We start from the raw sequence: 13495 nt of genomic DNA, 5'->3' as shown, positions 1-13495 counted from the left end.
ACAGTTTGAAGCATATTCTGATGTTCTGAAGAAAGGTGAAAGAATTTCGCTATTGAATTCTTATGTTAACTCCGATTATCTGCGCTGATGCTTCATGACTTGCACAATATTTCCAGCAAAGACTGTTGTTCTACCATCAGAATCATCTATGTCAGTGAGATCAACAAAAATTCTTAAACACTTCAGTCTTGACACAAATTACATAGAATCTCGAAAAATAAAGATGACCCAAGAACTAATCTATTGAACCTTGGATGTTTGAATCTAAAAACAAAAGCATCCTTCCTCAGATACAGCGACCAAAACTGAGCACGATAATTATTCATGTGTGATTTCATCAAAATACCCTAAAATATCAACTATGAGTTTAGTGAAATTCTCTGTGGAAGGGGACACCGACGGCAGGGAGGATGAATGAACTCACCAAAGAACCGAACGGGTGAAGAGAAGAGAAATGCATGAGAACGTCTTTCAGTAAATAGATACTGTTCTCGGTAGCAAGGAGAGAAATTCACAAAGTCTATCTTGCCTTTCTGGTGCCAAAGTTAAGAACTTCTCCTCTGCGTGGGAGAGGAAGCTAAAATGAGAGACAAGATCCAGTTACCAATGTCTTTGTATGTACCAATGACTTTGTATGTACCAATGACAAATTTGAACTCAGATTCAGGTTTTGCCGAGGGATGATGAGCAGCTTCGGGCTGAATTAAAAAGCAAATCTGCAAAAACAATAATCGCTGATTATCTCTACAATATTGCTTACCTTATGCCAATTTGCATTTGAGCTAAGTGAAAATTGACATAGGTTAAATAAAACTAATGACTAATGTATAGCTCAAAGATTATTGTCAGAGGGATCGATTCAGAGTCTGGGGCACTGGTCCCACTAGTGAGAAAGAAGCAACTTTACTGATAGAATGGGCTTCTTTGGAATCATTCTCGGACAGCTTTCCTCATCAATAATATAACGAAGGTTGGGGCCAGAACATAGCAGCAATTAGCAAGGAGAGGATTCAATTGAAAAAAGCTTAAAAAAATTGTAAATAGTTGAGATTGTAAATGCAGGGTAGTTGAGAGCTGAACAATAATCCAAGTATGACAGGAAGGGCCAAAACATATATAACCAGAAAAGTGCAGTAGAATTTCGAACCAGATAAATCAAAAATGGCAAAATGTCAAAGCAACGAGCTCTTTACCTGAATACATGTAACATTTGCAGCAAGAGAGATGAATTGATGACACAAAAGAAATTAAAGAATAGCTATTGCAGAGACATGGAGAGCGTTTGAGTAAGACTGCGAACTCAATAATCAAGTGTATTCACCCTCACTGAGAGGTGGGTAAATTGGAAAAGGTGGCAGGATGGCGTTAATATAAATGGAATGTAATAGTGTGGTCATGAATAGTGATATAAGTGCAATAGATCATTATGTGGAAACTGCTTGTGTAGAAAAAAACAAATAGCAATTGAAAATCATTACATCTGAGAATTGTCTTTTGGATTCCAACGAGTAGTCTCACTGCAGCACAAAAAATAGACCTTGAAATAATGGACGTGCAGAACGAGGGCCTTTCAATTTCCATTGTTGATTTTATTCTGCAACTTGAATGGACAAGTCAGCTGGGTGAGTATTGCACTGAACGCAATTTCTTAATGTACATCGGTGATTGTTCCTTGGAGAAACACACTACAAGCCCCATCTGAAACAGGATGGGTTAGATTGAGTAATGTGCAATAAAATGATTAAACGTCAATGGATGAGTGTTAGCCAACTTTTAAACAGAAGTTTCAGAGTAGTCAACAAAAATTAATCAATTAAACGGTATGGCATGATGAATTCACTGGGATAACACTCAAAAATGCTAACTATGCCTTCTTTCCATAGATGTTGCCAGATATGCTTGGTTTTCTCTGCAACTTATGTTTTCAATTATTATCCTTTGCTATCAGTGCTACGTCTCCTCCTTTGTCATTCTGTCTGTCTTTTCATAATATTATGTCCACTAGAATATTTAGTTCCTGATGTTGATTTGAGATTGTAACAGCAGCGGTGATATGTGCCAATAGTTCACTTAAATTTGTGGATGCCTTTCACCTTCAAATTTTCACTAATTTCTGTGTGCACTGTAGTTATTGATATAGCATTCACTGTTAAACTCTGTCCTTTCCTGTTGCACTATACTGGTCATTGTCCCCGTCTCTCATCTGTTCCCTCAGCCTTTCTCTGTTGAGATTTCTAGATTAATTTCTTCCCCATAAACTCTGGTTACTTTAAAACACATTTACTGTCTTAATTATGATTCACCAGAACACAACCTCAGCCCATTCCAATGAAACAGATCTTTCTTTCCTGAATATTGATGCAAGTGCTTCATGAAATGAAGTTCCTTCACTGCACACTGCTCTTTGACGTTCATATTTAATTCTCCGGTGTGTTTGATTCTATTCCAATTGACACATGTCTCAAGGAACACTGACATATTCTTTCTAAATTGGTTACCTGTTTTGTCCGTATTTTTGAGTATTTTGCTATCAAAGTGCAAATTTGACACCAGTTCATTTAAGACTCAGTTTAATTTTTGCAGTTGAATATCACGTAGCACAATCACTGAACATATTCAACTTATCGGATTTTATGAAATCATGAAGAACATGGATAGAATGAATATTCAAGGCTTTTTGTCCAGATAAGGGATTCCAAAACTAGAGGTCATTGGTTTAGGGTGAGAGGTTGAAAGACTTTAAAGGGACACAAGGGCAACATTTTCAGGTAGAGAGTGGTGCGTGCATGAAATGAACTGCCAGAAGAAGTGAAGGAGGATGGTACAGTTGCAACGTTCGAAAGGCATCTGGATGGGTATATGAATGGGAAGGGTTTCGAGGAATATCGGTCAAATGCTTGCAAATGGGACTATATTAATTGAAGTTATCTGATCGACATGGACGAGGTAGACCAAAGGGTTTATTCCCATGCTGTACACATTTATGACTCTATGACATGAGGCTGGCAGTGTTCTTTGATTCGAGTTTAGGTTGGGAAGATAAAACAAGAAAGAGGAAGTAGACAGGGCATGTCAGAAAGGCAAGGTACGGTGATCATGGGCGACTTCAATATGCAAATACACTGGGTGACTAATGTTGGTGGATCCAAAGAAAGAGAATTCATGGAATGCTTACAGGATGGCTTTTTGAAATAGCTTGTGGTGGAGCTCAGAAGGCAGCAGGCTAGTCTGGACTTACTGGTATGTAATGAGCCAGACTTTATAAAAGATCTTAAAGTAAGGGAACACTTAGGAGGCAGCGATCATAATATAGGCAAAAGTGATTCCTGATGAAGGGGGCTTTGCCGGAAATGTCAATTTCCCTGCTCCTCGGATGCTGCCTGACATGCTGTGATTTTCCTGCACCACTCTGATCTAAATAGCGATCATAATATTGCAAAGTTCAGACTGCAGCTTGAAAGACAGAAGGCAAAATCAATCTAATGGTGTAACAGTGAAATAAAGATAATTACAGGGGCATGAGAGAGGAACCAATGAAATTCGACTGGAAGCAGAGCCTAGTGGGGAAGACAGAAGAACGATAATGGCAGGGGTTTCTGTGTGTAATTAAGGACACAGTAAAGAGGTTCATCCCGAAGAAAAGAAAGATTAGCCAGGGTGGGGTGGGTTGGAGGGTGGGGTTAGAAAGCCATGGCTGACAAAGGAAATCAGGAAATGTATCATATAAAAAGAGTGTATAAAGTGGCTAAGAGCACTGGCAAATCAGATGATTGGGAAGACTACAAGAACAAACAGCGGATAACAAAGAGAGAGATAGGGAAGGAGATGATCGAACATGACAAGTAAAAGTTTCTTTCAATACATAAGAAATAAACGAGCGGCAAAAATAGAAATTGGAGCGATCTAAGTTGATGCAGGAAGGTTAGTGATAAAGATAAAGAAATAGCTGAAGAACTAAATAAATAATTTGTGTCAGTCTTCACAGTGGAAGACATGACCAATATCCCAAAAAATAAGGAGAGTCAAGGGACAGAGTTGAGTATGGTAGCCATTACAAAAGAGGAAGTGCTAGAAAAACTAAAAGTTCTAAAAATTGGTAAATCTCCTGGCTTGGATGGGCTACATTTTAGAGGTCTGAGGGAGGTAGCTGAGGAAATAATGGAGGCATTGGTTGTAATCTTTCAAAAATCACTGTAGTCAAAGAAATTCCCAGATGATTGGAAAATCGCTGTTGTAACCCCTGTTCAAGCAAGGATGAAGACAAACGATGGAAAATTATGGGCTGATTAGCATAACCTCGAGTGTCGGTAAAATTCTAGAATCCATCGTTAATGTTGAGATTTGTAAATTCTTGGAAGTGCAGGGTCGGATTAGAACAAGTCAGCATGGATTTAGTAAGGGGATTTCATGACTAACAAACCTGTAAGAATTCTTTGAAGAGGTAACAAGTAGGTTAGACTAGGGAAACCCGTGAGATGTTATCTATCTAGACTTCCAAAAGGCCTTTGATAAGGTGCCTCACGGGAGATTGCTGAGTAAAATGAAGGCCCATGGTGTTCGAGCTGAGCTATTGGCATAGATTGATTATTGTCTGTCTGACAGAGGGCAGAGATTTGGGATTAAAGTTTCCTTTTATTTGGAATGGCAGATAGTGACAATGGTGTCCCACAGGGTTCAGCTGTTCACTTTATATGATAATGATCTAGACGAATGGACTGGGGCATTCTGGCGAAGTTCACCAATGAAACGAAGTTAAGTGGACAGGCAGGTAGTTCTGAGGCAGTGGGAGACCTGCAGAAAGTTTAAACAGTTTAGCAGAGTGGTCCAAGAAATGGCTGATGAAATTCAGTGTGTGCAAATACAAGATCTTGCATTTCAGGGAAAAAAAATACAGGGGCGTATACTTTCGAAGTGGTGAGTAAATCCCTGAAACCAAAGCACAAAGGGATCTGGGAGTGCTCGTCCAGGATTCTCTTGCAGGTTGAGTCTGCAGTTAAGAAAGCAAATGTAATGTTGGCGTTTACCTCAAGAGGCTTGTAAAGTAAAAGCAGCGATCTGCTACACAGACTTTAGAAAGCTCTGGTTAGGCTCCATATAGAATACTGTGCCCAGTTTTGGACCCCACACCTCATGAAGGACATACTGGCACTGGAGTATGTGCAATGGAGGTTCATGCGGATAATTCTTGCAATGGTAGGTCTAACATACAATGAACGGCTGAGGATCTTTGGTTTGTATTCATTCCAGTTTAGGACGTTGCGGGGAGATCTAATAGAAACTTACACGATAATGAATGGCTGAGAGAGGGGGGATTGCGGGAAATTTGTTTCCATCAGGCGGGGATACTAATTAGAGGGGGTCAATTTAAAACAGAAATGAGGAGACATTTCTTTACCCGGAGAGTGGTGGGCCTGTGGAATCCATTGCCATAGAGCGCATTGAAGTTCGGGATGTTAGATATCTTCGAGGCAGAGATTGATAAATTCTTAATCTCGCAAGGATATGGGTAAGTGGCATTGAAAAGCCCATCAGCCATGACTGAATAGCGGAGTGGACTCCATGGGTCGAATGGCCTTACTTCCACTCCTATGTCTTACGGTCTTATGGTCTCGGACCAACAATGCTCTGGATTTGGCAGTTTCGAAGTATCTTAATATACACAACAAAATAAACCTTCCATCTGATTTCCAGCTCACCACTTTGGAGATAGTCAATTACAGATAAACAATCTTCCTGCATTACCTCATTAATTACTCAGTTAATATATTGTTTCACAATTTTTTTCCTGGGACAGCTGAAGTAATCTTTTGGCTCCTTTTCAGTTCTAGTGGCCTAAAACTTCTTTCAGTTCTGACAGCATGCTAATTTCTAAACAAGCGTTCTCTTTATGCATACTTCACTAATTAACGCAGTTCAGGCAGGGTGAAGCCGTTTTCCAGAATTCAACTTCAGATTCTTTTGAACAGTATCCAAAACAAAACGAATGACCCCAGTCTATTTTCTCTCTCTCTGTTGTAAACGCAACAGTAGAAATATTTCTTTAATTAACAATGCAGGTATCCAGTTTTGTTCTTATTTGATAGGATTTCACCATCATTACGAAGGTAATTGCCCCTCCCTAATTCACTTGAATGCACTGGCTACGATTTCAGAGGATACAGAAGAGTCGGCCACAGTATTTGGGTCTGAAAGCAAGTCATAAGGCCATAAGGTATAGGAGTCGAATTAGGCCATTCCACCTGTCATGTTTGCTCGATGTCCATTCATGGCTGATAGCTTTCTGAACCACATTCCTTCTCCCAGTAACTCTTGACCACCATACAAATCAGTAACTTCTCTATGTCTGCCAATGACTTGACATCCTCTCCTTACTGCAACAACGGGCTCCTAGATTCCCCATTACCTGGCTGAAGATACTGCTCATCCCAGTTCTGAAGGATCGCCACTTCACTCTGAGGATGTGCCCTCAGAGCTGATCTCTTTTGGTCATCGAAGCATATGCTCCACATCTAGTCTGTACAGACCTCTGAGTGTTCTGTAAGCTTTAATGAGATTCCCTCTCATCCTTCAAATCTCCACTGAGAACCAACCCGGAGTCATTAACGTCTCCCCACTTGACACGTCTTTCATCCTAAGGATCATTCTTGTAAGCCTCCTGTGAATCCTGTCCAAAATCAGCCCATGTTTATCTACACTGGTGCCCAAGACAGCTCACAATATTCCAAATGCAGTATGACCAGAGTTGCATAAAATCTCAGAAGTGCATAGAGTCATGGAGATGTACGGCACAGAAACAGACTCTTCCGTCCAATCTCGTCGCGGTTGCCAGCATTTGGCCCACATCCCTCCAAACGCTTCATATTCATATATCGATACATCTCTGCGCTTGTGTTCTAGTTCTTTTTGAATGAATCCGAATATTGCACTTGCCTTCCTAACTGCCAAATAAACCTGCATGTCAAGACAGTCCTAAACAAAGTCTTCAAGCCTTATTGTACTACAGAATTCTGAAGCATTCCCCATTTAGAAAATAGCCCAGTCCTCTATTCTTCTTTCTGAAGTCCATAACCCGAGACACTGCATTTTAACTGCCCCTTCTTTGATCACTTTCCTATACTCTCTGAGACTTTCTGCAGCCTCCCCACCTCCACAACCCTACCTGCACATCAACCTATCTTTGTGTCATTTGCAAACTCAGCAAAAATGCCGTCGGTTCATTTGTCTAGGTTGTCAATTTATAACGTGAATAGTAGTCCTAACACAGAGCGTGACATAAATGCACAAGTCACCAGTTGTATATGCGAGGAACACCCTTTTATCCTGACACTCTCCCTTGTACCAGTCAACTAATCCTCTATACATGCCATGGGCTCATCTTTTTTGACAGCCTCCGCTGCAGAACCTTGTCAAAGGCCTTTGGAAATCCAAGTGGATCATGTCTGCTGACTCTCTTTGGATTCAATTAGTTTTTATCACCTCAAGGAATTCAAGCAGATTTTATTTGAGATATGTCCTGCAAAGGATGGCAAAGTTCTTTCCATAAAGGACATGAGTCAAAAGGAAACAGAAATTTTACAGTAATTCATAACAGTTTTATTCTCACAATTACTGAAACCAGCTTTCAATCACAGATTTCACAAACTAAACTCACATTCCCCTCGACTGCGACAGTAGAACATGAATGCAAAATCCCAAACTAATTGTCTGGACATCTGGTATACTAATCCTGAGACATTCGGCTCGTAGAGCCATAGAGTCCTAAACACAGAGACAGGCCCTTTGGCTCAAATTTGTCCATACCAAACAAAACGCTCATCCACTGTCATCCCATTTCGCTACACTTGGCCAGTATCCTTCTAAACCTTGCGTATCCATGTTTTGATCTAAATGCATTTTGAATATCCACCTCAACCACTTCCTCTGGCAGTTCATTCCATATGTGTACCAACCTCTGTGTGAATAAGTTGTCTCTCAGGTTCCCTTGAATTCTTTCCCCCTAACCTTAAAAGATGACCTCTAATCCTCCATTCCCCAAACCTGGGGGAAATATCAACTGAGTGCATTCACCCTATCCATGCTTCTCGTGATCTTGTACACTTCTATAAGACTCCCCGCTCTGACTCCTACGCTGTAAAGAAAAACTGTCCTAACTGTCCTAACTGTACAAATGTTTAACTGAGATGTGAGGGGTAACAAGTTTGTTCAGATCTTGTTAAGTGTCTGGAATTTATGGGTAGAAGAGGTGTTGAAGGCGGATGCAAGGGTCTGTTACTATAACTTCTGTTGTGTGTTCTAAACTTTAAATATTTTGCTTTGAAGGTATAAGTTAATTAACTGGAAACATATATCAGACGACGTATGTGATCTCTGTTGTCATATAAATCAGGGATTAATCTGTGTGTTTAAGAGGGATTTTGTGCCTAGTAAACAAATACTGGAAAAACTCAACAGGTCTGGCAGCATCAATGAAGGGAAAGTAGAATAACTGTTCCGTGTCCAATATGACTGTTCTTCAGAACTGAAGAATATAAACCTGTAAAAAACAGTTGGAGAGGACAATTGGAGCACAATGAAATGAGGGAAGGTTAGGGATTAGATATAATAGCGATCACAGTTGTCATAGGAGAAAAGTCAAATTGAGTGATAAACGTCATAGTTAAGGTAGATTAGTCACAGGAAACAGTTTATTGAAAGTGCCATTGTTTTTATATTGTTCACAGGGTATGTGTGTGCGACCAGTTAATGCAACATTTATTGCCCATTCCTAATTGTCCAGTGGGGAGTAAGAGTCAATAACATTGCTGTGTGACTGGAGTCACATGTAAGTCAAACCAGGTATGGCTGGGAGACTTCATTCCCTGAAGGACATTCGTGGGAACATGTCACAAGTGTGTTTTGTTTGTGTGTTGATCTACAGGGTAGAATGGTAGAATATTTAACCTTATTTGTATTAATTTTGAACTTTGAAACAATGGGGCTGTAGGAATGTGCAATCACCAAGAGATTTTTGAGAGAAGGTATGAACCCACAAATGTTGGACACATGAACACACCAATGATAGGACCGGACGTCTCCATGTATACCATCACACTAGGCAATGAGTATGAGCTCTTTCTTCTCTAAATGTTAATATTCTGCTTCACAATGTCGTCCATCTCTTGTCTAAAACTGCAAATTGATGTCTCCTAGTCCTTGTTCAATCTGCCAATGGGAACAGTGTTTCTACGTAAATCTGATCCAAAACTTTCTTAAACTCTAACACCATTGACAAACGTGCTCATGTAGCGAAATGGAGTGGATCATTCTTAATTACTCGCCTCTGAGGAGCGAGTTTGGTGATTCCAAAGAGGACAAAGGATAGAAGTCAATGAAGTAACAAAAAAAAGCAACCTGGAAACTATATAATCAATTTAAAATTGATGAGAAAAGAATTATACCCTGCCATGAGGAAAGGACACAAACTATCTGAATTTCTCATTGTTTTGTGAATTGCTCATGAATGTTACCTTTCGCACGCAGGTTTGTGTGGCTCTGTCTCTAAGCTGCTCCATAACTGAACTTAGTTCCCACAGCTAATTCTGTTGTAAGTGTGATGTTATGATGTTGAAATTCAGATGTCAGAGCAAAACCTGGTTTGATAGATCATAAATTTAATTGTTGCAATTGGGTATCTGGGTGCTTAATCATTAAACATATTCACATGAGGCTGTTAGTGTTCTTTAAACCCATTTTATTTCACAGAAGCAAAATGAAATGAACAAAACTGCGTAGTAGCATTCTTCAAGTAAATTAATATGCACAGCAAAATAAACGTTTTATCTACTACCCAGAAAAATCCCTTGAAGATCCTCAACTCCAGAGAAACTTTCTTCCTATATCAATTCTTCAATTTCTCAGTGAAATCATTCTTTCAAAAATTTCTTCTGTGAGAGCTGAAATAATTTTCGAACTCCACTTCAGTTTTAATGCTTGATCCCTCTTTCAGTTCTAACATGATAACTATCAAACACATTTTCACAGATTGGATACTTTGCAAACAACGCCCCTTCAGCTAACGTGAGACTGTATTCACGAACGGAGCAGCAGATTATTTTCACCAGAAGTCAAAGTAAAACGAATAACACCAGTCTGTTCTCTCTGACTAGTGTAAACTCGGAAGGATAAAAATTTCATCAATTAACAATATTTGTATTCAGTTTTCTTCTAATTAATTGAAATTTAGCTATCAATGGCAAGGTGGTTGTCCTTCCCCAGCATCCCTTGAAGTAATTGGCTCCCTTTCAGAGGATGTTAAGAGTTATCTACAGTATTGTGGTTCTGTGGGCCAATATACGCAAATTTAAAAGACTATAAGCAGAAGAGCATCATTAGACTTTCAACCCATCATATCTACTCTGTCGTTAATTCATGGATAACAGGCTTATGCATCCAGTTCTCTTCCCTTCTTCCAGTAAGCCTTGATCAACTTTCAAGAACCTATAAATATCTGTTTTAAATATATTCTACGACTTGATATCAACTACCTTCTGCAGCAACGAGTTCTACATATTCAACATTCCTGGCTGAAGAAATTTCTTATCTCAGTTTTGAAGGATTATTCCTTCACTCAGAGGCTGGGCCTTTGGATCCTAGTCATCTTCTCCAAGTCACTCTTTCCAGCCCTCTGAGTATTTTATAAGTTTCAATGGGATCCCACTTCATCTTTCTAAACACCAACAAGCACAGATCCAAAGTTTTCAACCTTTCCTCACATGTCAAGTTCTTCACCCATGGGATCATTCTTGTAAAAGTCCTCGAGACCTCATCTAAAACCAACACGTATTCCTGCAGATATGGGGCCTAACACTGCTCATAATATTTCAAATCCAATCTGATAAGAGCCATTTACAGCATCGGAAATGTATCTCTGTTCTTGCATTCTAGTCCTCAGTGAATGAATGTTGACATTGCATTTATCTTCCTAACTGCCAATTTAATCTATATGTTAAGAAAAACCCTGATCTTCATACTTTGGATTTCCGGAGCCTTTCCCGTTTAGAAAATAATCCAGTGCTCTATTTTTCCTACCAAAGTGCATAATCTCCCATTGCCTAAACTGTTTTACATCTGCCACTTATTTGCCCACTCATCTCGTCTGTCCAAACGTTTATGCAACCTCCCCGCGTCATCAAAACTATCTGTCCCTCAATCTGTCATCAGCAAACTCAGCAACAATGCTCTCAGTTCGTTTGTCCACATTGTTATTTCATAATGTGAATATTTGTTGCCCCAACAGAGAGCACTGCAGAACTGCATAAGTCACCAGCTGCCATCTGAGGAAGGTCGTTTTACCCCCACTGTCTACCTGCTGGCAGTGAACCTATCCTGTATTCTTGCTGTTGTTGTCCCCTTTCACCATGCGATTTTATCCTGTTTAATGACCTCGTATGCAGCACCTTGTCAAAGGCCTTCTGGAAATTCCAAAAGACCATGCCCACTGTCTGTCTCGTGGCGAACATGCTTGTTTGCTCCTCAAAGAAGTCGAACAGATTTGTCAGACATGACCTCCTAAACATAACAAATCTTCTGCCATATAGACATGAATGGAAAGAAACCACATAAGTATTTAAAGTAATTTACAATAGCTTTGTGAAGACCAGCTTTAAATTACAGATTTACTGAGACCAGCTTTAAATTACAGATTCCATGAACGAAATTGACATTTCCTCTGGCTTCAACAGTGGAGGTTGATTGCAAAATCCCCAAGTATTACCTTGTACCTCTGAATTACTAGTCCTGACATTACTGTTGTACTAACAGCACCCCTACGAGATATACAATTAAATTGCATACTTTCTTGAAGCTGATGAATCTCGATCACTGTTTGAAATCACTTTCTGACCTTTCTAAAAAAAAACAGTAACCCTCCAAAGAAATGCGATACGAATCTATCTGCCTTTATTCTAAAGTTCAAATTCCCAAATGATGATAATGCTCATTCCACTGCTTTAACACAAAGGGACTTAAAATGCTATAAATTTCAGAAGAGAGGCTTTAGTAGTAGATGCAGTAATGTGCAAATTTGTAATTTTATAGACTACAGGAAGATTTGAAAGTTTCCATCATCAGTGATTATTCGTTATATTCAAAAATCAGGGAGTCCAAAGAAACTCATTGAGTTGTTTAAAAAATTGCAGGAACAGAAAGAAATAGAGTAACAGGTAGAAAGTCTATTCTGAAGGAGGGTTACTAAACTCAAAACCTTGAATCTATTTTTCCTTCACAGATGCTGCCAGAGCTGCTGAGTTTCTCTGATAGTTGTTGGCTTTGCTTGTGAGAGAGTAGAGATACTGTGAAAGTAATTGTCAGGATGTGAGTAGTCAAATTTCATGAGAATCTGTATTGGGACTGAATTATTCACTGCACTAATGAGTAACGTGAACGACGAATGGGAAAACATGTACAGATTTGTAGGTGAAGAAGTCACAATCAATATTATAGTTAAAAATGACACCACCAAGTTGTAGTAGAGCAGGTTCATTTGGAAGCAGTAGCTTTTGGAGCTCCAAAAGCTAGTGCTTCTAAATACACCTGTTGGCCTATAACCTGGTGAACACCCCAATCCAGCACTGGCATCTCCAAATCAATATTTAGTATGGGTGGAAATAAGAAGGGTAAAATGAGAAGTTTTCTATACAGTGAAAAGCCTGAAACAATGGCAGTCCAAAGCCAGGCATATAAATCATTAAAATTCTATGAACAGCTTTGAAGATAATCACAAAAATAACAAATGGAATACTGGCTTGCACACCCAGAGGGCTACAAGACACGGAGGAGAAAGTGAGGTCTGCAGATGCTGGAGATCAGAGCTGAAAATGTGTTGCTCGAAAAGCGCAGCAGGTCAGGCAGCATCCAAGGAACAGGAGAATCGACGTTTCGGGCATAAGCCCTTCTTCATTCCTGAAGTGTGGCCTTGGAGTGTGTGAAGATTTCCATTTACAAGAAAGAAAACTGAATAATGATGGAGTCTAAAAAGAAAGTCAATGAAAGGGTTCGAAGAAAGCTAGTGTTGTATTCTCTGGAATTTTGAAGAATTGTGCTAATATTATCAAAGGGTTTTCAATATGTAGGTGAACCAATGATGTGTAGATCAGGATTTCATCATGATGCAATGTGTTTCAGTTGGGACTACATTTAAATTAGATTTTTTTAATATAATAAACCTAAAGAAAACATTGCTCGTGACATGTTTGACTCACTTTGAGAACCTTGGATGAAATCAGAATTCACGTGAAAACATATGATCATTCGACAGTTTTATTTGAAATTACAAACCTTCATAGCATCAAAGGCTTGTGATTTCATATAAACCTGTTGGATATAAATTGTTGTCATATGACTTCTCACTTTGTTAACCATGGTCAAACACCTCTACATCATAATAGTAGAAATGGACTTACTTTATCACATTGTGGAAAGCAGGTCTATTTTCATTGCAGCACTTTTGTCATTGAGC

This window comes from Chiloscyllium plagiosum, unplaced genomic scaffold (genome assembly GCF_037043375.1).
Source record: "Chiloscyllium plagiosum isolate Xiang-an unplaced genomic scaffold, Cpla_swu_hap1 HiC_scaffold_35, whole genome shotgun sequence".
NCBI lineage: Eukaryota > Metazoa > Chordata > Chondrichthyes > Orectolobiformes > Hemiscylliidae > Chiloscyllium > Chiloscyllium plagiosum.
The sequence above is the reverse complement of the archived record's forward strand: the minus strand, read 5'-3'. Positions refer to the sequence as shown.